The sequence below is a fragment of the Bos indicus x Bos taurus genome, chromosome 6 (assembly GCF_003369695.1).
Source record: "Bos indicus x Bos taurus breed Angus x Brahman F1 hybrid chromosome 6, Bos_hybrid_MaternalHap_v2.0, whole genome shotgun sequence".
NCBI lineage: Eukaryota > Metazoa > Chordata > Mammalia > Artiodactyla > Bovidae > Bos > Bos indicus x Bos taurus.
In genome coordinates, this window is record NC_040081.1 from 76856481 (window position 1) to 76884411 (window position 27931).

Genomic DNA, 27931 nt, shown 5'->3' on the forward strand with positions numbered 1-27931 from the left:
GAATTGTATTCTGCTAGACTCCTCTGTTCGTGGGATTTTCCAGGAATACTGGAGTGGGTTGCCATTTCCTTCTCTGAGGAATCTTCCTGATTCAGGGATCGAACCCACGTATCCTGCATTAGCAGGTGGGTTCCTTACTGCTATGTCACTAGGGGTAGGACTGGTTAAACTCAGTCTTCTTTGCTTCCCTCTTTACATATCTGATATGTTTAGAAAGGATGATGTTGTAGTTAGAGATGCCATTTTTAATTATTTATACTGAAGAAGATGTGCATTATTGTTTTATGTCATCACTATTAAATACATTTATTTTTCATAACTCTGTTATGAAGAGGTCCTGTTATTACTGTTGTACAAATAGGAAATCAAATTGTAGGGAGTGGAAATTACTTGCCTGGATCACAGGTTGTACATAATTCCTGGGAGCTCTCACTATTCACCATTGTTCTGTGCTGTCTGTGTCTCAGTACTTCATTTCTGGTAACTCATGGTTAGTGTAGCCAGGTGGCCCCTGGTAAACAAGAAATCCTTTTCTAGCACCATGCAAATCAATTCCTAATAAGTTGTTATGTAAGCTTTTAAAAGAATAATGTAAAATTCTTATGTCAATATCTTGAAGAATTTACTGTTCTCTTCTTTTGCAAATTGAAAATGCATTTGTCTGAGTCTGCCTGGTGACTCAGACCCCTCTCCAATCTTTTAAGTTCCTTCAAAGATAACTGCGTTTGTTGGATCTATTTTGCAAGTCCTTTCAAATAATCTGCTCTTTAGTCAAATGGTCTAGGAGATTGGAATACTTTCCTAGTAATACAGTATTTCTCAACACATTTTCACATTTTCTTACCGTTAGCTCTACTTTTCCTTCTGACCAGTTTTTCTTCTGCTCTTTACAGTCAAGTGATTATTCTCTGATAGAGAATTCTGAGGCAACATGAATATTAGTTGTTTGGCTATCTTTTAATCATCCTTTTATATCCTTTATATCATTAATTTTAAAATGTATGTCTCCCTTGCCTTCCTTTGTGGGTATTTGCTTATTGCTTTAAGTTGTTGCAGCACATAGTTAGTATTTAGTTGTTAGAGAATTTAAAAGTAAATCAGAAATTATTTTCCTGCCAAACTGAATAGAATTTACTAGAATTATGAGTCTTCTCTGAGGTAGTATCAATAATTACAGACACTTTTTTTCCTCTGCATGAGTCAGTAAAAATACTCGACATTTTTAGGAACATCATATCTTTCAAGATAAATCTTCAAAGTTTAGCTTCTTTTGTTTGTTTGTTTTGTGTGAAGGAGTATTGTGAGTTAATCAACACTAAATCAACCTGAGAAAGCACATTTTTACTGTGCTTTGCCAGTGATTTACTTTGTGTTAATTTTTACCTTTCATTACTTGTAATCTAGAACAAACCAAGTTTATAAACTCTAAAGATGATGAAGGACATCCAGGGTAGAATCACATTTTAAAAATGCAAAGCCAGCTAAGTGTGTCATGCATTTGACTATGTGTATTCTCACATCCTGTCATTTGTATTTATGGAAAAATCTTTATATTTGAAAACTAACTTTAATAGGTGGTGCACTGTTAAAGAATCTACTTGCTAATGTAAGAGACACAAGAAATGTAGGTTTGATCCCTGGGTCAGTAATGACCTCTGGAGCAGGAAGTGGCAACCCACATCAATACTCTTGCCTGGGAAATCCTATGGACAGAGGAGCCTGGCAGGCTACAGTCCATGGGGTCCCAAAGAGTCAGACATGACTGAACACAGCATATACATTAAAAATTCTAACATTTTGGTGATTACTTTTCTCATTTCTTCTGTTTCTAGTCTTTTATACATACAATCAAATTTTAATATGAACTGAAATATGAAAATTATAATATTCCCAGCTGTACACAAAAGTACAGGAAAAAATCTTAACATGCTTAGAGTCCGTTTCATTGTAAAATATATTCAGTGCTTTTATTTCACCTTTCACTATTTTTAATTCTTTGGCATTGAAATCCAGTATTTCCATGAGGTCCATGTTTCCAAGTCTATTGCTAACATACTTGCCCTCCTACAAATAATATCATAGTAGTTTATGATAGATCACAATGTCAAAAAGATCACAAGGTCACACTGATCTTGGTCTAATTTTTTGCTCTGTTGAAAGAAATAAGAAATTCAGTTTGGCTCCAAATTTTGGAGAGAGGATAATGTTATTCAAACCAGTGAAGTGGCTCAGCTGTGTCTGACTCTTTGCTATCCTATGGACAGTAGCCCACCAGGCTTCTTCATCCATGGAATTTTCCAGGCAAGAGTACTGGAGTGGATTGCCATTTCCTTCTCCAGGTGTTATTCAAAACAATAGTTTAAATATTTACTCATGATATCTAATTAGTGCTATTTATAATTGTTATTTTAAAACCATAATATTCCTTTGGTATCAAGTTTATGTTATGGGGACCAGTGAACAACTAGGTATATATTTAGACAGATCTGTGTTCTTTGAACTTAGTTTTAGACACACTGACTAGGATAGCTTAGGAATACTTTAAATCTATTCTGTGAGTACCAAATTTAAATAGTGAAGATAAATATTAAAATTAAGTTAGAAAGCCTCACTACTGATGTTAACAGTCTTGAAATAAAAGTCAAATAAAACATTGTAATGCTCTTATGTTGTCCTTGCTGTTATATAGTTGTGTCATATGAACTTATTAAAGATTATTTCACTTTATAATATTTTTGGATCCATTTTTCTTACTGAAGGTATGGATGTGTGTGTGTGTGTGTGTACCTGTGTGTACATGTGCATGCACACTTTTGGGCAGAAGGCACAGTGGTTTGTGGGGAAAATGTGTATGTGGTTTCAACTGCCTGTTTTTCTCCAAAGTAAGAAGAGATGTATGAACAGGTACAGGTTAGAGTCCTTTAAGGTTAGGGCTACCAGCTGCCTGGGGAGCCCTAGGACAAATATTTTTGTAAACCTGAGTGTTAAAATTTCTACCCCACCAATACTAAAATGTTGGTAATACCAGGAGATCTTGCTTATTAGCACTGAATGAACTAATGGACCAGGTCCCTTGATAAAATTTAGTCTTGGTTCCAGTCAAAAAAAAAAAAAAAAAGCCCTTATAACATCAGAGGATCCCCAAATGAGGATATACTTCGCTCTATAAGCCTCCATGGTTTTGGTATTGATGATGATTTTTCCAACTGTAATAGAATCTGCATATTGCTTTTCCAATATTTAGGACCCACCAGAACCCTGGGGTGTGTTAGCATGTGTGTTACATCATCCTAATGTGGTTCATGTGGCCTTTGGATCAAGTTCTTGATCTATTCTGGGATGTGTGACATTGGGGATATTATTTTACCTCCTTGATTTCTACCTTGTAGAAGGGGAATACAAATAGTAACTGCTTCTCGATTATGTTAAATAACAGAATGCATATAAAGTGATTAGTTCTGTATCAGGGACATAGTAAGCGCTCAGTATTATTGAAATCAACTAATTGTCATTGACACTCCTGAGATGTTGTCCGACTGCTTGAAGAGTAAACTTACAGTACTATTCATAACTATTCATTGTAGACCCTAAACCTATAAAATTAATGTGTCCATAACAGTAGGTAAGGTGTTTACCTCAGGATTAATCATATATTCTTATATGAATATATAATAAAAATAAAGTAATTCAGTTTTGAAATATAGAGAGGTATTTGGGTATCACAAGTATTAAAAAAAAGCCCTCATAATGGCACCCCACTCCAGTACTCTTGCCTGGAAAATCCCATGGACGGAGGAGCCTGGTGGGCTGCAGTCTATGGGGTCGCTAATAGTCCGACACGACTGAGTAACTTCACTTTCACTTTCACTTTTATGCATTGGAGAAGGAAATGGCAACCCACTCCAGTGTTCTTGCCTGGAGAATCCCAGGGACGGGGGAGCCTGGTGGGCTGCCGTCTATGGGGTCGCACAGAGTTGGACACGACTAAAGTGACTTAGCAGCAGCATACCTCATATACTAATACTTTGCATAATTAAATCCTATGTCTAAGATAAGAACATACAAACTAGTGCTTTCTTTTCTGTCATGCCAAGATTTTTAAGCATTCCCATATTTGCCTGATTCGCTCCCAGTATCACTTCAGGCATGCTTCTTCATCAATTGAATTTATTTCAAAACTAATTAATGATATATTCCAATAAAATCTTTCACCAGCATCCTCCCATTCCCACCATATTTAATTATTTTAAAATCAAGACAAATAACAATTTGATATAAGATCATCACTATTCAGAACTGGTCAGGCTTCTTCCTCAATGTAAGCAACTCAGCAAAGCAGTTTTCCTCACAGCCTGGAGTCTTGCAGTTTTATCCTCCCAGTGTTTGTGTTGCATAAAGTCTGACCGAAATGCAAGTTAGTCCTTGTGTCTCACTGACATGATGACATAAAGGAGAAAAATGGCATAATTAGCTTTTTGTATCTTGTACATTTTTTTCTTTGAACATATTTATGTTCTAAAACACTTACTTTCATTGGAAATATATGAGTTTCTGTTATAAAGCGATGCAAATCAATGCATACTCAAATAGGTTACCAAGATATATGCCATTGACACATTAGATTTCCTCTTTTCTACAGTTTCAAAAATCATTACTTTATGATTCAATTTAGAAGACATCTGAGTAAGTACTTAGTATCTAACATTGTGCTAGAGGCTTCAGGGATTTGCAAGGAAGTATAAAAATGCTTCTTGCAATCAAGGAACTTCAATAAGATGTATATGATTAAATGTTAAAATATATGATGAGCATGAAAGTGAAGTCATTCACTCGTGTCCGACTGTTTGCAACCCTATGGACTGTAGCCTACTAGGCTCCTCCGTCCATGGAATTTCCAGGCAAGAGTGGGTTACCATTCCCTTCTCCAGGGGATCCTCCCAACCCAGGAATCGAACCCAGGTCTTCCACATTGCAGGCAGATGCTTTACCTTCTGAGCCACCAGGGAAGGCCATGATGAGCATCAGATCAGATCAGATCAGTCGCTCAGTTGTGTCCGACTCTTTGTGACCCCATGAACCGCAGCACGCCAGGCTTCCCTGTCCATAGATATTAATACCATACAAGGTCAGAGTTGAAAGAGATCAGAATGATTTAGATATTTGAAGATGATTTCATTGCATATTAAACCTGTAAATTTGTGAAGCTTATGAAGAATATTGGAAAACTGATAATGGTTTAGTTGTTTTATACTTTTTGGACAAGAGAGAGACTAGATAGAGCCTCAAACTTTATATCTTCTACCAAAGCATTTAGCTAAAAGCTGTTTATAGAAGGAAACAAAATGTGCTTTTCTGTCTATTATTTTCCCTGGGCATTTCTTGATCTACTTGTTAATAAATAATGAAGCCTAGAGACAGTCTAGTACTTGATGGCAGAAGTGGAGTTAATGGTAAGATCACAGGCTTTGATGTAAACAATGTGATTTTGGCTCTTAATTTTGATACTTACTACCTTTCCAATTTTGGAAAACTTATTTAATATCATCATGTCTCTTTTTTCATACATAAATAGTATTTCATGGTAGTTGTGAGAATTAAATAAGTAAGTGAAAAGTACTTAGCAAAAAGTCTGGCACACAACACACCTCAACACATACAAATTTAGCTCTATGTTAAACTAAGAGCCTGGTTTAAGATCTTTGTAATCATATGAAACCAGATCTGGTTTTTTCATCTCTATGAAGAGAACAATAGTGATTTACCAAGGTGTTTCAAAGGATTGAAACATTGGTATTTTGAAATTGGCCATGGAGTGTGTATGTATGTGCAGTGGTGGCAGGAAGAGAATGTTTTGCCATGGAAATTGATAAACACTTCAAATTAGAGATCCTTATTTTTTTCAAGAGTTGACTTACAAGCACACTGCTGGATAAAAGAAACATACGATTAAAGAATCACTGTAAAAACTATGATACAACTGTAATGCAGTGTTTCAGTTTAGTATTTACAAGTACGTTGAAACCAGCCAGGAATGTCAAGGAAGAATATCTCCTTTGAAAAGAAGTAATGTCTATATTGAGGATTTGCCATGTGATAAGTGAGGACAACAGTTTCTGAAACAGAAGGAAATAACCTATGTGAGGTTCTAAAGCTAAGAGAGAATTGTTCTTTCAAACAGCTGAGTTAATTGGGGCTTGGTCTTAGACTTCTATGGAGATAGAGATGTTAGGAAAGGAGAGGTTGCAGAAGTAAAATAAAGATCAGGGAAGGACTTAGCCATGGTTAGAAGATTGACTTTTAACGTTATTCCATGTTAAAGTATAATAATCCAGCCTTATTCATGAGAATCATCTTTATAATAGTTATGAAATTTATTATTTGCAATTTTAAGCAGTTCCACAATCTGTGGTAATTCATAGCCATCTATGTGGTATAGTCATTCACCCATCTCTACATAATTATGATCTATTTTTCATTCTTTTGTATTATATATTTTATTTTTTTAAATGGAAGACTTTATGAAATTAAATATATGCATATCTGAGTTCTACCTGATAATATTAACTCTCAAAATTAGAAAATGAAGTTAGTTTGGTATGACTTTCCTAGGAACCTCTGTAAGTGGTAATTCTATTTTATACCTGTTTGAGTTTTGCTAGGAAGAAATATTAACCTCAGAATTGTGTTATTTTTGGGCTTCACTCTTCTGAAAAAAACTCAGCTAATGCTTTCTTTCACATTCACTAAAGAGCATATTAGTGATCACCACTGTTAGATCGTTAACTAACCTGGGCTGCTTCTTGCCTGGCCAACCACCCTGAATTAAAAATAAATAAATAAAAAAAAATCTGCCTTGGTTTCTTTTCATTATATTTTGAATTTGGAACACTAGTTTCTTCCTGATCATATTTATTTTATAATAGTTTTACAAGCATTTATCTTGTTATAGAAAGGAGAAAAAAAAATAAAAGTGAAGGACTTCTGTCTCCTCTAATTTTGCCCTACTTTATACAATGCCACCTATACATCAAGAACTAGACTTCTTGTCTGTTTTATTTTGAATAATAAGGAACCAGTTCATTATTTTTGTCCTGTGATGCACTACCACTCTTAAAAACTTCTATGACTCAACCATAAAGGAGTGTATCTTTTAAAATATTTCTGGAAAAATGATCAGCATATCAGCTGTCAAATGGTAATGCTAGGGAAGATTTAAAAAATAGTGCACAGATGTATTAGGAACTGTGCATATTTAGATGAGTTTAAGATGTAAAAGTGGGGATTCCATATTTAAAGTTTCTGAAAATTGTTCAATACAATCTTGATATAAAGAGTCATTGGGTAAATTATGAATTCCTGGATGGCTCAGTGGTAACGAATCCCCCTGCCAATGCAGGAGACTGTATTCCTGGGTCTGGACAGTTTCCTGGAGAAGGGAATGGGTACCTACTCCAGTATTCTTGTCTGGGAAATCCCGTTGACAAAGGAGCCTGGCAGGCTACAGTCCATGGGATTGCAAAAGAGTTGACTTAAGACATGACTTAGCCACTGAGCAACAACAACAAACTGAAAAGTTAGGTAAATGTAAAATCATTGCAGAAACAATTCATAGTCTGCTTTCTGCTGTGTTATTTTCCAAGTAAAGTATATACCATTTTGTTAGCATTATTAAATGAAAATAATTGGAATGAAATCAACAGTATGCAATATATTATTTAATAGGAATTGAACTTTGTAGTAAAGATATCCCTAATTTTCCCAGAGAGAGGGGATTTAAAATAGTTTATTAATTCACTTTGATATTTTGAAAAGTTAGGAAATTCTTAAGAGGAGGAACCTTGTGGTTGGGGTTTAATCTTTTTAATCTTATCTGTAATTAAATATTAATTATAAAACACTTGTCTTTATATATAGTACCTTATGGAACCTGGAAAATCTGGTTTCTTTGAATTTTTATGTATAGTTCTAGCTCTTCATTTTGCAGGAAGAAAAAATACTGCTAAAACTTTCATATTTGGATGGAATATCTGTCTACTCTGAAGTGCCAGAAAAAGCCTTAAATGACGTGTGATGTGCTGCTAGTCATCTAATGAGGCATTGAGTGCAATGTGATTATGACTACATTACATGGGTACTGTGGATACTGGTTTCTCAAATGAATCAAAAAAGTTTCCAGGACCTGCAAGTACTGAAATAGTGCTGCTGCTAAGTCGCTTCAGTCGTGTCCGACTCTGTGCCACCCCATAGACGGCAGCCCACCAGACTCTGTGATCCCTGGGATTCTCCAGGCAAGAACACTAGAGTGGGTGGCCATTTCCTTCTCCGATCCATGAAAGTGAAAAGTGAAAGTGAAGTTGCTCAGTCATGTCCGGCTCTTCGCGACCCCATGGACTGCAGCCTACGTCTGTCCATGGGTATTCTCCTGGCAAGAATACGAGAGTGGGTTGCCATGCCCTCCTGGAGGGGATCTTCCCGACCCAGGGATCGACCCAGGTCACTGGCCAACAGCAAATGTAATGGAGACAGCATTGTGATTGCAGATAAAACAGACTGTATTTGTCCATTTAGGGTGGACTTTTACTCATTTGCTTCAAGATAATTTTGACTTTCCTTGAAATAAATGGAAGTTATAGACTTGTTGGTATCTTTTATTATCCATGTGGTGTCTGCATGAAAGAAGAAGCAAGTAGATTTCAGGAAGTTTCCATAGCAGTAACAGATGCAATCAAACCGGCCAATATTGGGAATTATTGTTCCATAAGTAATTGTGGTTGGTTTCTAACTTTGATTTTATTCAGTCTAATAACAAGTATTGCTCTAGAGATAATTGTTGATGGTTGCAGACACTGATTTCATTCAATTAAGCTGGTAACCTTTTTAAGAAACTGCCTGGGAGAAAGCCAAGAATTCCAGTCAACTGATTTCTAGGGGAAGTGAATTGCAGTTGTCTTAGCCTAGAAAATGTTCCAGGTAGACCACAGCTGTGTTAATTAACCTTTTCTTTAAACTACCTTCTCTACACAGAACTCCAGATGAGCAACATAGCTGAGGACCATGTTATCTGGATTCAGATTTTGCTCAGAGTGATTATAAAGTTGGTAAGACTTATAAAATATGTTTGAGACATATACTAAGAGTGTGAAGGATGGTCTGTCTTTGTAAATCACATCAAAATTCAGATTCTCCCTCCTTTCTTCCTTTCTAAAAATCATTGATGTGTGTATTCAACAAAAGCAGAACCAGTGTGTATTATACAAAGGTTTGCTTTCTTTATGTCAAATTATAAATCCATAATGATAGATAATATGGTTGGAAGACATTGGAAACCTGGTCTGACATACTTTTTCTTAATGAAATGTAGAAATATTGGAGTAGTATAATTGGCTTATGACTAATGTGGACAATACTGAAACTTTGCTGTTTATATCTTTTTTGTTTCCTGGAATGGGAGAGTAAAAAATTCTTTGTGTTGAAAGTATACATTATATCTGGGGAAAAATGTTTCTTTAAATAAATGAAGCCTTTTGTGTAGGTACCAATGCAAAAGTCATAGGTCCCAGTGACCATGTGTGTCAATAAAAGGCATTTATGTGTCATAGCTACACCTAGTCATCTATGAAGTTATATTGTCCATCAAACTAGTAAGAGGCAGGGAAGTATTAATGTGATTCCACAACCATCCATCCTTGCCTAGGTAAGGTAGGAAGAAAACTGATAAACTCTTCAAAATATACTCATTTGAGTGATCTTTATATACAGAATCAGTTCAGTTTAGTTGCTCGGTTGTGTCTGACTCTTTGCGACCCCATGAGTTGCAGCACACCAGGCTTCCCTGTCCATTACCAACTCCTGGAGATCACTCAAACTCATGTCCATCGAGTCGGTTTGAGCTAAGTTTTATTAACTGTATCAACCTGATTAATATTTTTATATTTTTGAACAAATAGAATCTACCAAAGAACAACTTGCTAAAAAAAAAATATTCCTGACATTGCTATTGATACTGGGTTTTAGTAGGTGAAGATTCATCATCTGCTGATGATATTCAGGTTCACAATTAAAAAGATTATGTCCAAGATGATTTTGATTGATTGACTTTTCCCTGGCTCATGGCCAGGGTTGCCGCATATGTGTATGGCAACCCACTCCATTACTCTTGTCTGGAAAATCCCATGGACAGAGGAGCCTGGTAGGCTGCAGTCCATGGAGTCGCTAAGAGTTGTGCACGACAGAGTGACTTCACTTTCCCTTTTCACTTTCATGCATTGGAGAAGGGAATGGCAACCCCCTCCAGTGTTCTTGCCTGGAGAATCCCAGGGACGGGGGAGCCTGGTGGGCTGCCGTCTCTGGGGTCGCACAGAGTCGGACACGACTGAAGTGACTTAGCAGCAGTAGCAACAGGCTGTATCTTTTAGGTTTTGCTCTAACTCATGACAGCAGCAATTATTTTCTATCTTCCTGGGCTGAATAAAAGGAGGAGAGTAGTTAATAAGGTGACTTTGAACAGTGACAGAGGAATGTAGTGGGTATATGTTATGCTGTAAACAAGTTCTAATCTCTCTAAGAGTTGTAAGTAATATAAGATAAAAAGTATAAATCAGAAGTTTTTGCTCGGGGAGGGAAAAGTGAGATAATTGGCTAAAATGGACAAGTTTTGAATTTTACCAGCCTTAAACATGATGAGAAGTTTAATTTCAAACTGGCTTTTGAATTAAAGCAATATAGCATACTGTGGGGGTCAGTCAATTCCAGTAAGTGGGCGGTACTGGCACACATAATAAGATAATGTGAAAAATTAACTACAACCCAAGATTTTTGACCTTCAGTGCAACTTCAAAGTTGAAAGAGATTAACTTAAAATAATGATCTTTTTAATTTGCATTTTGGAATTTATCTTTTCCTTAGTTCTTGCAAAAGCACATTGATGCACATAGATATTTGGGATATTATCTATAGTGGTATAAAATTAATAAGGAATTTTATCATATTACCTTTTCAATTTTACATCTTTTAGTCTTTATGTGTTTCTAGAATTCTTCTTTAGGTAGTTACAATTTGATAACAAATCCAAAAGTAATTTGTAGCATTTCAGGTTAAGTTTTTATTTTGTAATGAATAGATTTTCAGAAAGTTTGTCTGGTCTTCCTCCTTCATGCCTCTGCTAGTCGCCTGGCACAACTATATCCAAAGGGCTTGGACTCGATTCTTCACGTTTTTTCTGACTCAGGACTACTTTAGAAAGAGCTCTGTTTTCTAGGCTTTTCCTGTGCTTCACTACAATATTACCTTTAAAAAGTGCATTTAGGGATACTTTAGAAAGATTAAATTGTACTCATACATATTCATAAGGCAGAATAAAGAGCTGACTCTTATTTGGGGTGACTTTTAGAGAGTAGGGATTCTAGACTCTTAAGAAGATGCCATTCAGTTTTAACATACTTTTGTAGGAAAGAAGATTTGTTATATATTGCTTTGATTCACTAAATCTTTACTGGATGTTTTTGGACATATTTGGACAAGCATTCATGACTGGAAAATCCCACAGATGGAGGAACCTAATGGGTTACAGTCCATAGGGTCGAAAAGAGTCGGACACGACTGAGTGTCCAAACACATAGGCTCGTGTGAACTAGGACAAGCATTTGTGGGCAGGGAATGTTCTACAGTGGATTTTATACTGTGATTTTTCTTACATACAATTTACAGACTGTTCTAAAAATATAGGGATAAAGATTCTCCCTTTATCTTTAAAAAAAGGAAGTAGTTTTTCTACTATAGTTGCTCATTCTTATAGAATGAAATAGTTTTATATATAAGAATAATCTAATCATTCCAAAAATATTTTATGCTTGACAAAAATTCTATTGATCCGAATTGGGGCTTCCCTGATTGGCTCAGATAATAAAGAATCTGTATGTAATATGGGAGACCTAGGTTCAATCCCTGGCTTGGGAAGATTCCTTTGAGAAAGGAATGGCTACCCACTCTAGCATTCTTGCCCGGAGATTTCCATGGACGGAAGAGTCTTGTGTGCTGCAGTCCATGGGGTCACAGAGAGTCAGATATGATTGACACTTTCACTTTCACATTGTAGTCCGCTAATTAAAGTAAGCCATAGGCTAGTGTCAGTGCCTTTGTTTTTAATAATAAACTCATAGAAACATTACTGCTGTAGAACAATGGAGAGTTAGTGTTCAGAATTGTATGTTCATTGATGAAAATGTCCTGGACTATTGCTAGTAAATGAATTCAGTTTAGTTTTGAATAGTATTTTTGTAAATATTCTTCATTTTGATGTATTGTATTTTGTCTAAGTATTATAATTCTGAGCTCAGTAGCAATTTTGATGTGTTGAATGCCATGTTTTTAAATACATTTAAAAGATTGAAACAAACTCAAACAAGTTACATAAATGAAAGCAATTGCAGTTCTTGTTGGAAAATTAAGGTTTCAACTCTGTTGGAATATATTTTTCATAACCTTTTCTAAAAGCAAACACCCTATACAATAAATTACTGGCGTGTGATATTTAAGAGACATCAATCAGGATTTCTTTTTTTTTCAGAGAGGGTCCCAGCTGCAACTTAGCATGAATAAAAATCTCTATCCCTTTCCCTCAGAAAGATTTATATGGTTAAAATATGAGTTATATAGTGAGTTCTTATATCACCACTGATCATCATTGATCTCAGAGACTGGCCAATCTGTAGACTTCGTCCTCATTTCTGCTGTACAGTAGGCCTGAGAAGTTGAGGCAGCCCGGATTTTATTCATTTGCATGTAGAGGGTCAGTTTTCTTATCCTTCTTTACCCTTCAGCATTCCAGTACAGACTAGAAAGAATATTTAAAGTGAGTTGATGTCAGTTTGGTAAAAAAGAAAAATACTGTCCGTCTACTAATACCATGGTTCAATTTAAAAAAAAAAAAAAAAGGAGGAAAAGGTGTTTTCTTTTCTCTGTCCCTCTCTTACGTACTTGCTCACAGAAACTGAGAGCTACTCAATTAAAAGGCAGGCTGAACATGGACTACGTCTCTCCATCTGTTTCAGTAAAGCATTGTCCACCTCAAATTTGGATAGGGTGTAGAATATTTTAGTTGTCTTCCCTTTTTATTTTGCTACTTTGATTCAAGTATTGTAATTATATAATAAATAGTGTACTGGTATTTTCGGGGAGGTATTGATGGAAATGCTTTTGAAAATACAGACTATTAAGTAAGTTTTGTGGAAGTATATGAGCATGCTCTTTGTCCAAAATCTTGGCAAGAAAATATTGATAACTGATTATTTAAATTATGAATATGTATAATTATTAGTGGCCAACATGCCATTTTTTAATGAGCCCATGTAAATGTTTGATTGATTTCCTAAAACATGGGCTTCACTTTTTAGTCTATAACATTTAGTTTGCTTTCGTTATGAATCCAATGTATTAACTGATCCAAAGGGAAAAAAATAAAGTAGTTTATGGAGAAGTTAATATTGCTTCAATTCTTTTGAAAGTTATTCATATTTTGAGTGGACAGTGTCCACTTATTAGTGTAAAAGTCACAGGCCTAATATTCCAATTTGAAATCATTGCAGGTATTCTCTTCTGAATTCAGTTTTTCCCTCTTTGTAGATGCAAGGTAAAGAACTTCATCCCAAGGTTAGCTATCTGTTTTTACTTGCTGATTCACCCAATTTATATCTTCCTACTATCAGGTATGTTTTAGTCTAGGGTCTAATAAAGTATATAAGAATTTATTGGACTAAGCTATTTTGAGCGAGGTAAATTCTATCGTTTAAGGAAGATATTTGTATATCATTATTTCCTGTGGAAATGCCCTGTGAAATATTTAGCATCAAGTTGCTAGCATACCTTTTTAGTACTTAGTACTAACAGCCTCCTCTAAAGAAAAAGAAATGGGCTTCCTTTTCTTTTTTTCTAGTTGTGTGTGATGTATTAAAATATGACCCATATTTGGGAAAAACATTATGTAAAATTAAATGTTAGACCTGTAGTACATCATTTATTAATTGGCAAGATAATTTCTTGAGAAACACTGCTACAATACTATAGAAAGTGTGACCGAGTTTCTCAGGTAGCAAAAACTATCTTAATTCTTTAAAACAAAGGACATTTATTTGGAGAGCACTCTTGGGAAAATGAATAATTTTGTCAACTCATTCATTATTTGCCCTTTATACTTAGGGCTTTAAGAAGTGAAAGGCAGGTGATAGTATATCCACTGTTTCTTGGTCATTCAGATGGTAACTTGTTCAATTAAAAATTCTTGTTAGGTCAGACATAATGGATTCTTGTTGTTACTTTAGTATTTATTCAATGAAAGGGATCAATATTTTGGGCCCGGGGGAGTAAAAACGGATAAGACACTCTGCAGTAAGTCTCTCTCTTCATTATAAACTTTTGGCTGGCAGGTGCAGTGTCTGCTGTAGGACTTATTTTAATTAGAAGATCAAGGTGGAATAAAAATTCACATATTCTTTTTCTCCCTTTTTAATAGCACATAAGCTTTGTTAGTGCATTTTACATTCTCCTCCCTGTTCTCTTCTCTGTGTGCTCTTTTTAGAAAGGATTTCTAAAAGAGAATTTGAGAACAATAGATCTGATTTTGAGAAATTTAACTATCGTGCATTTGAACTCTGTACAGAGCCCATTTGTTTCGAGTTTGAATAGATTAAATCTTATCGTGGTAATGTACACTCTGGTGGTACCTGATAGGTAGAGAAGTAATCATTCTTCATTAGCATAGTCACCTTTGCCAAGTTTTAAATGTATCTTTGTTTAAATTTAATGAAACTGATTTGTGATTTTTCTGAAGCATGGCATTAAATAAAGCTATAATAAATTCTATTTTGCTTTGCTAGTTGAAGTACTTTCCAAATATGGCCTAATGCTCTATTCAAGTAATAATGTCATTTGCAGAACAAGCTGTCAAATTTGACTTGCTCTAAATTTGGCAAGAGCCAGTATTTAAAAAATTAAACCAAAATGCAAGTCCTTGCCATTCTGCAGCAAAACCTTACTCAGACCATTACATTCAATCTAATAGATGATTTATTAACTTGCCATTTAATTCATCTAAGTAAAAGATTTAAATGAGATCATCGATCTGAGAGCTGGCACGAACCTTTCCAAATCCTTTAGTTCTGCTCCCTGGTTTTACAAATGGAGAAACTGAGACCAGGAGAAATTAAGTGGCATGCCTAAAATTACATAGCAAATTGTTGCCAGGAAAACCCGATTCCGTCAACCGAGTCTTCTTTTCAAATCATCATGTCAAAGAGATTGGTTGCTGTTTATAAGAAACAATAATGGTTTAAAATTTATTTATGTGAGGACTTCCTCGGTGGTCCTGGGGTTAAGACTTTGTCTTCTAATGCAGGGGGTGTGGGTTCGATCCCTGGTGGAGGAGGTAAGGTCCCAAATGCCCTTTGGCCATATATAATCAAAATATAAAGCAGAAGCAATATTATAACAAATTCAATAAAAATTAAAAATGGCCCACATCAAAAAAAGAAATATGTAAGCCAGTTTGTCTTCAGATCCCAATTTACTTAGAATTACCACAGTACAAATAATTTAGACATGTGCAGCTTGCAAAAACCATCATATTTAAGGGTCAGAATATGTAAAGAATAAAGGTTAGAGGCTCAGAAATGTTAGGTATACCCTATAAGACTAAATTTAAAATTATAGGCTCTTGAGTGCAGGGCCTCTTCCTGAGTGCAGGTTTACTTCCATGTCTTTATACAAGAAAACCTTTAGGGGTAAAATTCTAACAGGATGTTGTTGTATGACTGATTGAACTCCATAAAGAGTGAGAATTTGAGAAAATGTTACTTGTGACTAGCACCAATATTTCCCATATGGGAATCACATTATTTGTATCACTTTTCAGTTAATCTTCTTATTAAGAAAAATATTGTTTATCTGACATTAGACATTCCTGGAAACATATCCTTGTCTAATTGTGAAGGTCCTAAGCAACGTAGGAGAGTGGCAGTCATAGTAGTTTAGATTTGCTTGTGAGATAACACTGCATCAGAGGAAAGAAGTTTGAAATACAAAGGCACTTGGAGAGGTTGTCAGGAAATTAATGTTACCCGAAGCGTGTTTTTATTATTGCTGCCAATAGGCAGATGAAATGTAAGAATGGCCAAGAAAATCAGAATGTCCTAAACACCTGCCATTTATAGCAGCTAATGCAGTAAAAAAGCAAGCATTTCCTTAAATATGGAATCGAGCTCTTGCAATGCCATGAATATCTGATATTATTTGAATGACTTTTCTGATCACTTCCTTCATTGGCTACAGTTATGTTGAAACTTAATTTTGGAAGACTTGATGGTGGTAGGTGACAAATTCTTTTCATATCATGGGTATGGGAGATGATAATATTTGTATGGCATATGCATTCCTAGAAAACTCCATCTTGTAATAGACTGTCAAAACCTGGTAGTTAAAGGAAACAACAGAAAAGCAGTAGTGGTTATTGAGCATCTCTTATATGAGACGAATATGAACCCTTTTCTTGGAAAGTGATAAAGATGGGTATCAGTGTTCTTTTCCTATAAAATTAATGCTCAGGAAATACAGCTAAGAAGTAATAGAACAATAATTCAAATCCAGGTGTTTAGTATCCAAGTCAGGACTATATAAACTCAAATGCCTTTAGGAGACAAGAATGTAAAATGAAACTGAAATTTATATATGTTGTAAATCTTTGCTCTTACTATGGTATTATATTGATTGTCCAAGTCCTTGATCTTAGACAAAGATTTGACAGAATTGAATGTTACCCAGTTTTACAGATCTCTCAAATGAGGTCATACTATGGCATTAAAAATATAATTATCCTAGGGCTTTTGGTTTCTTAGAGTAAGCATTGTTTAGGTTTTGTTAGTATTTCAGATATTTAAATAAATGGGAAAAGTTTGTGAAATACAATCTATCGTATGTCCATAGCACTTCATGTACACATCATTGTGAAGTAGGTCTTTCTAAGATTGATTTTGTGGCATTTAAGAAAAGAAAGTAAATTACTAAAATCAGAAATGGATGTGGAAATGGAGAAGCCTACTCTTTTCTGAACTCTTTGCTGAAGGCAGCTGCACTGCATCCCATAGCTAACTAATTTATGGTAGAGTATTCACTGCTTTTGAGCTTCAGATTATTCAGAAGCAGCAATCAAGGCCAGCCCAGAATTAATGTGCAAGTGACCTTTCTCAGAACTGGGTCAGAGGAAAACATCACTTATCATTGGAAGAGGTAGATTTTCAGATGTCATGAACTTCTCTTGCCTCTGTTTGAGCTAAATGGTAGAAGGGTTTCCCTTTCATAGATGTTCATTCTCAGTAGAGAATGAATGGGTGATATAGATCCATCTAATTCTGAATTGTTGCTGTTCATTTGTGTGACGTTTAATGCAAAGCCATAGGGAAGAAAGTGATGTGTCCATTTAAAAAAGGACTTTTCAGTGCATATTAAGTTTACCATTAGAGGTGAAAATACATTGTTTTTTAAGTGCTTGATATTTGTGAGATCTTCAAATACAAGAACGAATTCAGTCAAGTCCAGGTAGTTTGAATATGTGGGAATTATTTGGAACATCTGATTTCTCTAAGTAACGGTATCTCATAGGACACTAAAACATTTAACTTTCTCATATAAATTTGTGCTTATGCTAAAATAGAGCTTCTAGAGTTTCAAACATGATATGGTTTTATGATACTAAGTTTAAAATTTTTGTGTTCATTTTTTTGATTTCTGTGACAAACTTAAAATGTTAATGAAAAAACTATGCCTGGAAGCAGAAGTATGTTCAGAAGTCATGATTTAAAAATAAGCAAAGAGAGTGAATCTAAAAAAAGGGGGAGGTAGGGTAATAACTTACATTTTTCAAATGAAATTAAAGTAATTGGTAAGATTAATGTTGCATTCATGTGTATAAATCAAATATCTGTGTAAGCCTTGCATTCTGTGTAATGAGGGCTTTGGATAGATTTTACTTTTTGAACAGCTTTTTAAAATTAGAAAACAATGCAGTCATGATTTTCATGGAAAAAAAAAAAAAAAACCTGTTCTAACATTTCTCCAAACAGCTTGGGATACACTGCTAGTGAGAATACTACAGACTTTTAAGTCTGGCCTCTACAGACTTTTAAGATGAGATGGTAACTAAAATCATCATGGATACAGCTATAATCCTAATTAATACTTAGAATGAAAAGTAGATTTTGAATAACTTTAACTGTCAGTCATATTGAATTTATTTTGATATTATTAAGATAAGACTCTTCATTTAAAGTAAATTAGGGAGATTTTGTGTAATCAAATGCCCACTGAAGAGCATTCAGACTGCTGTATAAAGTATATTCTTCATAGACAGTAAGTTGAAAATAAATAAACTTTGCTCTAAACTATTATATGGTATTCTGGAGTGATTTTTTGGGTTGACAAAGAAGTTCTATAACATCTTATGGAAAAACCCAACCAAATTTTATGGTCAATCCAATAATATATTTTGGATTCTATTGTCTACTGTCTAGATTTGCTTCCTTCCCAAACATGCTAGCTGTTTGAGTAAGTTACTGTCTCAAGTCTCAATATCCTCAGCAATATACAGGAGATAATGAGAAAAACTACTTTTGGCGGGACTTGGGGCTGGAATGGAGAGGGGAATGGCAAACCACTTCAGTATTCTTGACTTGAGAACCCCATGAACAGTATGAAAAGGCAAAAAGTTAGGACACTGAAAGATGAACTCCCCAGGTTGGTAGGTGCCCAATATGCTACTGGAGGTAAGTGGAGAAATAACTCCAGAAAGAATGAAGAGATGGAGCCAAAGGGAAAACAATACCCAGTTGTGGATGTGACTGTTGGCAGAATTAAAGTCCAATGCTGTAAAGAGCAGTATTGCATAGGAACGTGGAATGTTAGGTCCATGAATTGAAGGCAAAGTGGAGGTGGTCAAACAGGAGGTGGCAAGAGTGAACATCAACGTTTTAGGAATCAGTGAACTAAAATAAACTGGAATGGGTGATTTTAACTCAGATGACCATTATATCTACTACTGTGGGCTGGAATCCCTTAGAAGAAATGGAGTATCCATCATACTAAACAAAACAGTCCAAATGCAGTACTTGGATGCAATCTCAAAAACGACAGAATGATCTCTGTTCGTTTCCAAGGCAAACCGTTCAATATCACATTAACCCAAGTCTATGCCCCAACCAGTAATGCTGAAGAAGCTGAAGTTAAATGGTTCTATGAAGTCCTACAAGACCTTCTAGAACTAACACCCAAAAAAGATGTCCTTTACATTATAGGGGACTGGAATGCAAAAGTAGTAAGTCAAGAAATTCCTGGAGTAACAGGCAAATCTGGCCTTGGAGTACAGAATGAAGCAGGGCAAAGGATGATAGAGTTTTGCCAAGAGAACACACTGGTCATAGCAAACATCCTCTTCCAACAGCACAAGAAAAGATTCTGTATATGGACATCACCAGATGCTCAATGCAGAAATCCAACTGATTATATTCTCTGCATCCAAAGATGGAGAAGCTCTATACAATTAGCAAAAGCAAGACTGGGAGCTGACTGTGGCACAGACCATGAACTCCTTATTGCCAAATTCAGACTTAAATGGAAGAAAGTAGGGAAACCACTAAAGCATTCAGGTATGGCCTAAATCAAATCCCCTACGATTATACAGTGGAGTGACAAATAGATTAAAGGGATTAGACTTGATAGACTGAGTGCCTAAAGAACTATGGTTGGAGGTTCCTGACACTGTACAGGAGGCAGGGATCAAGACCAACACCTAGGAAAAGAAATGCAAAAAGGCACAATGGTTGCTGATGTGGCCTTACAAATAGCTGTGAATAGAAGAGAAGTGAAAGGCAAAGGAGAAAAGGAAAGATATACCCATTTGAATGCAGAGTTCCAAAGAAGAGCAAGGAGAGATAAGAAAGCCTTCCTCAATGGTAAGTACAAAGAAATAGAGGAAAATAACAGAATGGGAGACTAGAGATCTCTTCAAGAAAATTAGAGATACCAAGGGAACATTTCATGAAAAGAAGGGCTCAATAAAGGACGGAAATGGTGTGGACCTAACAGAAGCAGACAATATTAAGAAGAGGTGGCAATAATACACAGAAGAACTGTACCAAAAAGGTCTTCATGACCCAGAAGATCATGATGGATTGATCACTCACCTAGAGCCAGATATCCTGGAATGCGAAATCAAGTGGGCCTTAGGAAGCATCACTGTGAACAAAGCTAGTGGAGGTGATGAAATTCCAGTTGAGCTATTTCAAACTAAAAGATGATGCTGTGAAAGTGCTATACTCAATATGCCAGCAAATTTGGAAAACTCAGCAGTGGCCACAGGACTGGAAAGGTCAGTTTTCATTCCAATCCCAAAGAAAGGCAATGCCAAAGAATGCTCAAACTACCGCACAATTGCACTCATTTGACATGCTAGTAAAGTAATGCTCAAAATTCTCCAAGCCAGGCTTCAGCAGTACATGAACCGTGAACTTCCAGATGTTCAAGCTGATTTTAGAAAAGGTAGAGGAGCCAGAGATCAAATTGCCAACATCCCTTGGATCATCGAAAAAGTAAGAGAGTTCCATAAAAATGTATACTTCTGCTTTATTGAAAACACCAAAGCCTTTGACTGTGTGGACCACAACAAACTCTGAAAAATTCTTCAGGAGCTGAGAAAATCAGGCCACCTGACCTGCCTCTTGAGAAATCTGTATGCAAATCAGGAAACAAAAGTTAGAACTGGACATGGAACAGCAGACTGGTTCCAAATAGGGAAAGTAGTATGTCAAGGCTGTACATTGTCACCCTGCTTATTTAACTTATATACCAGTATATCATGAGAAATGCTGGGCTGGATGAAGCACAAGCTGGAATCAAGATTGCGGGAGAAATATCAATAACCTCAGATATGCAGATGATACCATCCTTATGGTAGAAAGCAAAGAAGAAGTAAAGATCTTCTTGATGAAAGTGAAAGAGGAGAGTGAAAAAGTTGGTTTAGAACTCAACATTCAGATTATTAAGATCATGGCATCTGGTCCCTTGATTTCATGGCAAATAAATGGGGAAATGGTGGAAACAGTGACAGACTTTATTTTTGGGGTTTCCAAAATCACTGCAGATGGTGTCACTGCAGAGATGAAATTAAAAGACACTTGCTCCTTGGAAGAAAAGTTATGACCAACCTAGGCAGCATATTAAAAAGCAGAAACATTACTTTACCAATAAAGGCCCATTTAGTCAAAGCTATGTTTTTTTCCGGTAGTCATGTATGGATGTGAGAGTTGGACTATAAAGAGAGCTGAGCGCTGAAGAACTGATGCTTTTGAACTGTGGTGTTGGAGAAGACTCTTGAGAGTCCCTTGGACAGCAAGGAGATCAAACCAGTCCATCCTAAAGGAAATCCATCCTGAATATTCATTGGAAGGAGTGATGCTGAAGCTGAAACTCCAATACTTTGGCCACTTGATATGAAGAATTGACTCATTTGTAAAGACCCTGATGCTGGGAAAGATTGAAGGCAGGAGGATAAGCGAACGACAGAGGATGAGATGGTTGGATAGCATCACCAACTCAATGGATATGAGTTTGAGTAAACTCCGGGAGTTTGTGATGGACAGGGAGGCCTGGCATGCTGCAGTCCATCAGGTCACAGAGAGTTGGACATGACTGAGTGACACTGAGTGACTGAGCTTAACGATGAAAAGTACTTCTTGGGGTGGAGTTGGGCTAGAATGAGGTAGATGGTGCGTGTAAATGCTTAGTACAATTTCTGGCATAAATGTTAACTCACTTATTGTTTTGTTTGCTGAAGTTGTTTTTAACAGAGTAAGGACACATGTTGATGCACTCAGAGCCAGATTTTAGTTTCCTTTGTTGAATTTATTTAATTTGGAAAGGAACATAAATATTTAAGTATGACCACTGTCATTAGCCCAAACCTCTCTTTCCTAAGTATCGTATTTGGAGGAAATTGTGCAGTATGTTGTCTTTCTGCAATTAGCAGAGGCAAGGCAGCACTAAGATCCGTGTCCTGTGTATGGAGAAAGCTGGAGTCATGCCTTTGCCTCCATATGAGTGGCAGAGTTGCCACTTTTGCTCCCATATGCTTGTCTATCCAGCTGATGTTGCAGAATTATACAAAGGTCCTGTATTTGCTGAAAAATATGCTTGTATGGAAAAGACTTTGTGACATACTTTGTGTCTTCGAATTACTTCCATCTGTTTCTTAGTCAATGTTAAAAGACAAAGAAAAAAAAAAGAGAAGTGGTGTTAGAAAATGGAAGTGTAGTTTCATAAAAACTGTGGTAAAATTTTTGTTTATGACCCATTCCCCACCCTCCACCATGAGACATTTGAGAGGAAAATGGCTGCCACACTCACAATTTCAATTTTACCAATTCACAGCTGCATATAATAAAAGCATTTAGAGGTTTTAAAGAATACCTTTGCTGTTAACTAACATCTATTCCCCCAAATGGAATTTGTGATGCAAGTCTTAAATGGTTCTTTGTTATTTACCTAATATATATTTTAAATGTATTTCCTCCTACAAATATATCTGTTCCTAGGCATAAAGAATGCCATTTTAAGATAAACTGATGTAATATATTTTAGTGGTTTTAAAAATTGTGAAAACTGTGACTTTTTCCGTATAATCTTCAGCAATATTGACTACAATAAAAGATTCTAAAATAACCTTCATCTTTTTAGTAAAAAGAGAATCTACATGCAACATAATAAAGAGAAATTAAGAAACTTTAAAGTGCATACGTAGCAATATTAGAAGAAAGTTTCTATAATTTGGAAAGATTTGGCAAGAAAAAGTTAAAGTGTGGAAGTCAGAAATATTCGATGACAGAGTTCTGGCAGGAGTGGTTTTTCCCTACCTTTCAACATGAAGAGTCTCTAGCAGTTTAATGAGCAAATATAAAAATGATAAATGTTGGCATTATTATATAAACCACAGGAGAGACTGCTATCTCCACTATGAAATTGAAGAGTTTTAAATCGTATCCGATTAGTGGAAGACAAGAAGGGAAGAATATGTTACAAGCCTTCAACTACATTGCCCCCAAGTTGTAGACATCTAATTCCCCAGGGTACTGCCTTTCCATGAGGGCAGGGCTGTTTATGTTGTGTTTAGCAACTTACACCCAGGGTCTAGCCTAGAACTCCTCAGTAAATGTGTTGAATGAATGACTGTATTTATCAGAATGAATGATTTAAAAACTAACGTGTTTAGGGTTCATAATCTGTCTTCTCTGTATGTTTCTTTTGTTATCGTAGGTGGAGTGCTGGTTAGGGAAGAATACAAGATGGACACTTAGAAATTGGTTCCTGGCTTTGCCCCTCACTGGTTTTGTGACTTTGAATAAGTCAGTTTCTTTTTCTGGGCTCTTTCCTGGAAGACATTGGTCTAGAATTAAAATTAGGAAAATTTTAACCTTCAGACTTGTTTCTTTCCTTCAGCTTTATTAAGATGTAATTTGTGTAAAACATTATGTAATTTTAAGATGTACACCATGTTGATTCGATTCATTGATAAACTACAAGATCATTACTGCCACCCAAAGGAGGTTTTAAATAAGGGTCCATTATATGGTTTAGGGCTACATGTGTGATTGTATTCATCTTCACCCTGGTCCTTAGCCTTCAGAGGATAGGACATCTGTATCTATGTCTGTATTGTCCCACAAACTACATGCTCTCCATACTGCTGGAACTAAGTGTTTATTCCTTTCTGTCAGTATTGCCTGCTGTACTACTTAAGCCTAAACTTCACTCCCTTGCATTATCAGATAACTATATTCTCCGTGACACTACAAGTTTATCTGAAGGTAGGAGTTTTGCCTTTATCAACTTTGAATGGTACCTGTGCTGTGTTACACCTAACGAAATACATTCTTCACTAACAACAAAAAGTACCTTTCGGTAATAATTATTTTTTCAAGAGCATCTGTACCAGCTGAAGGGTATTTGTTTCTAATTTCTCAGGTTGTGCATATACAAGTTCATATTGATAAAGGGTCTGCTACCGTGTCACTGTGTTATCTGAAAGGAAATACCAGGTCTCTAGTTCTTCTCTTTTCTCCAGGCATCACAGAATGTCCTACGGGGTCTACTCAGTCTGCAAAACTGTCTCTAGGTGCTCTTTACAGATTTTAATGAGATCCCTGTTGAGAAGCATGCGGGCTGTAGTGTACTTGAGTTTTCACTACTTCTCTTTGCTTCTGCCCTGTCCACTTGACTCATTTAAACAACCTGCCAGGTTCCTGCAGGGCCTTGTGTTTGAACCATGTCTAGACAGATCAGGGTGAGCATTCAGTTACTTACGTATCTAAAATAAAAGCGATGTCTGTTGGCCTCAGGGGACACTCTGTTGAATCTATTTATTCTCTTAAAAATAGAAGTAGAAAACTAAATAAGGATTTAAGAAGTAGGCATGTGTGTCTCTACATTTTTTATTTAAGCAAAAGGTCTGAGACTGTACCACAGGCCAAAGACAGATGTTAGGGAAAAGACAGTAAGCTGCCATCAGAGTTCATGATAGAAGAGTGTGTGCCCAAAACAGAAAGATAGGAGTTATTCTGCTAAATGAGGAGTAGGTACCTGAGGGCAAAGACTGAGAAAAGAAGTTGATCATCTTATTCAGCAAAACAATCTATTTCAATAAAGGTCCTGATGCTGGGCAGAAAGGAATATATGATTTTTAATATCTTCAAAACGTTGCTGTCCACAACAGAGGGTTCTTTCCTTATCTTAACTTCAGAGCTTTCCTGACCAACTCCGTTAAAAGCAAGTCATCCATAAATTTAGACATTTTAAAGCCATTTATGATTTCAGTCCATACAACTTCTTGGGTTCACATATAATGGTTTCAGTGTAGAGAATATGTCTTTTGTTTGTTATGTATTTACCTCTTTCAAACTTAAAAGAATGGCACTCAGTTCTACAATATGTGGCTATAGTAAATTCCATGTAGTCATGATTTTACAGATCAGATTTTGATTGTATTTATTTTTTTGTTTTTGGCTTTCTGGGCTATATGAAGTAGTTCATTCTTTAATGGAGTTTCCACAGATGTGTTTAAAAGATTATTTTATATCATAGATTTTAGAATTCTTGCTGTTCATTTATAATTCCTTTTAATCAACTTAGGTGGTAACGTATAACTGAGCTCTGAACTTTATTTTATCTTGATATGCCTATTTTTCTTATTTAGACAGTTTTCTCTATTCTTTTTTCAAGCTGACATGTTAGCAAGAAGATATCTCAAATTTAGAAAAAGCTTGCGTTTTATTTTTTCTCTAAAAATTTTTAACCATCAAATCTTAAGCTTATTACTTAACTTTTTAAAATGACAGTGCACTCATCTCTAAAATAGGGATAATATACAAATATTGGATTAGACAAAAAGTTCATCCAGATTTTTCTGTAAGACAACGTAGAAAAATCTGAATACAGTTTTTGGCCAACCCAATAGATACTGGTATATACATAATTTGCAATAATAGGTAATATACATAGCAGATATAACCAATACACATGCTATACATAGTAGATACTGTTGTGAGAATCAAATGATTTGTGAAATAAACTGGAAACTGAAGGACTAAATAAGTTGAAAAGTTTTTTTTTTCTTTTTTAATGTAGCTATTATTAAAAAATAATGTCTGGACATTCAGTTCAGTTCAGTTCAGTTGCTCAGTCATGTCCAACTCTTTGCGACCCCATGAACTGCACCACGCCAGGCCTCCCTGTCCATCACCAACTCCTGGAGTTCACTCAAACTCACATCCATCGAGTTGATGATGCCATCTAGCCATCTCATCCTCTGTCGTCCCCTTCTCGTCCTGCCGCCAATCCTTCCCAGCATCAGAGTCTTTTCCAATGAGTCAACTCTGCATGAGGTGGCGAAAGTATTGGAGTTTCAGCTTCAGCATCATTCCTTCCAAAGAACAACCAGGACTGATCTCCTTTAGAATGGACTGGTGGTAGTGATGCTTTCTAAGGCCCACTTGACTTCACATTCCAGGATATCTTATGCTATAAAGAGCAATATTGCATAGGAACCTGGAATGTTCGGTCCATGAATCAAGGCAAATTGGAAGTGGTCCAACAGGAGATGGCAAGAGTGAATGTTGACATTCTAGGAATCGATGAACTAAAATGGACTGGAATGGGTGAATTTAACTCAGATGACCATTATATCTACTACTGTGGGCAGGAATCCCTTAGAAGAAATGGAGTATCCATCATGGTCAACAAAAGAGTCTGGACATTCAGCAAGTGTTTTTTGATCATTTCTGGCTTCCTATGGGTGGGGTTTATAACATATACATTTTATTTACTCAAACTTTACTAGAGCCAGCAACCTGATTTCAGTTTCTGATATTGCCATATAATGATGTGCAATTTTGGGAAAAATAAGTCATTTAACTTCTTGAACCTCAAGTTATATATTTTGTGGATGATAAGATAGGACTGACTGATATGGGTTAGAATTATGCCTGTGAATCTTAGAATAGCACATGGATTAAAGTAGTTCAGCAGGGGTTGATGTTGATTTATCTTGATGAATGTGGGTAACATATAAAGCACCTAGCATGTGACAAGATCTAGGTGGACACACATCAATATTAATTGCTTCACTTTCTTGTGAAGTTATGGCATTTTTAAAAACTATGAATACCATTTTGGTCAAATTTTCATTTACTTCAATAAGAGTCAACATCTTGGCAAAGAATTTCAATAGAATCCAGAATCTAAAATCACAGGGATGTAGTGGAAAGAATGTTTGAATAGAGAGTCTCAAGATCTTAATTCCAGTCCCAGAGCCACACCTTACCAGCTGTGTTGTTCAGAACAATTTACTTTACCTTCCTGAAATCCACCTCTCATTTACAAAAATAGGATAATAATATCTATCCTATGTACCAGCAAAGATTGTTGTGAGAATTAAATGAAATAAATACATGTCAAAATGTTTCTTTAAGCTCCATTGCACTACAAATGATGCTATTGTTCCTATTAGGCCAAGCAATGCAAAAGTTAAGAAGGAACACTCAAAAGAAAATAGGTACACCCTCAGACCTGTAGAAGAAGCAGTGATGGGCTAATTCCATGAGGGAAGCCAGCCAAGAATTTATACCTGTGGGGTAAATTCTCAGTTGTAAGGGTCTGTGGCTGTGAGCAGTCAACAATTTTCAAGAGGCTGGTTAGGAAATTAAGAGAACAGATTAAAGTAAAATTGGGTAATGTTTCCCCTGGATCTTTATACTTGAAAATTTTCAACTGAGATACAGCTGATCCTTTCATTTATTTTTTAACGGTAGCTAAGTTTGGCTGCCTGCAGTGACACCATGAATCATGTTTATATTCTGAAAAAAATGGTCTCTTTCATCTGCCCTTTCCCTTGCCCCACAACATGCAACTAAGATCTAAAAGTATTTTTCCTCAAGGGAATTTTCTCATCAGATCAAAACTCTGAAGTTCTGTGCAAAGATAATGAGCTAGTAGCAAATTGAATTTTAGCTTTTCCAAGAGTATTGAAATATTTCTTACAGTATTTCTGGTAGGGTTCACAAGTGAAAATATGAAATATGACATTAAATTGCAAAATATCTTAGGAAACATTGCAGTGGTGTTTTGAAGGGAAAATGAAGCACTTCATTAGTAAGAAATGCTTTTGAATCCATATACAAAAGGACCAGATATGAGCATGTACAGTATCATTCTGATTTATACCACAGGTTTTAGTTCATTTTGTATACAGACATGCCAACTCTTAATTCACATTGAACAAGATTCCTTTAATAATAAAGTCCTTATGTGGCTACAATTTAGTGCCTTAAGTTTGTTGCTGCTCCAT

At 35.8% G+C, this 27931-nt stretch overlaps 1 protein-coding gene across 23 annotated transcripts in view; it reads left to right on the top strand.

The window, feature by feature from the left end:
* ADGRL3 (adhesion G protein-coupled receptor L3) overlaps positions 1-27931 on the top strand; it is a 945175-nt gene that overhangs the window by 63687 nt on the left and 853557 nt on the right. Inside the window, exon 1 of one of the 23 annotated variants that reach the window (XM_027544590.1) lies at positions 9028-9098. The exons of the other annotated variants lie outside the window; for them this stretch is intronic. The gene's annotated coding sequence lies outside the window, so the exon portion shown is untranslated. Of the gene's footprint in view, positions 1-9027; positions 9099-27931 lie in introns of those variants that run through there. 23 annotated transcript variants of the gene reach the window in all.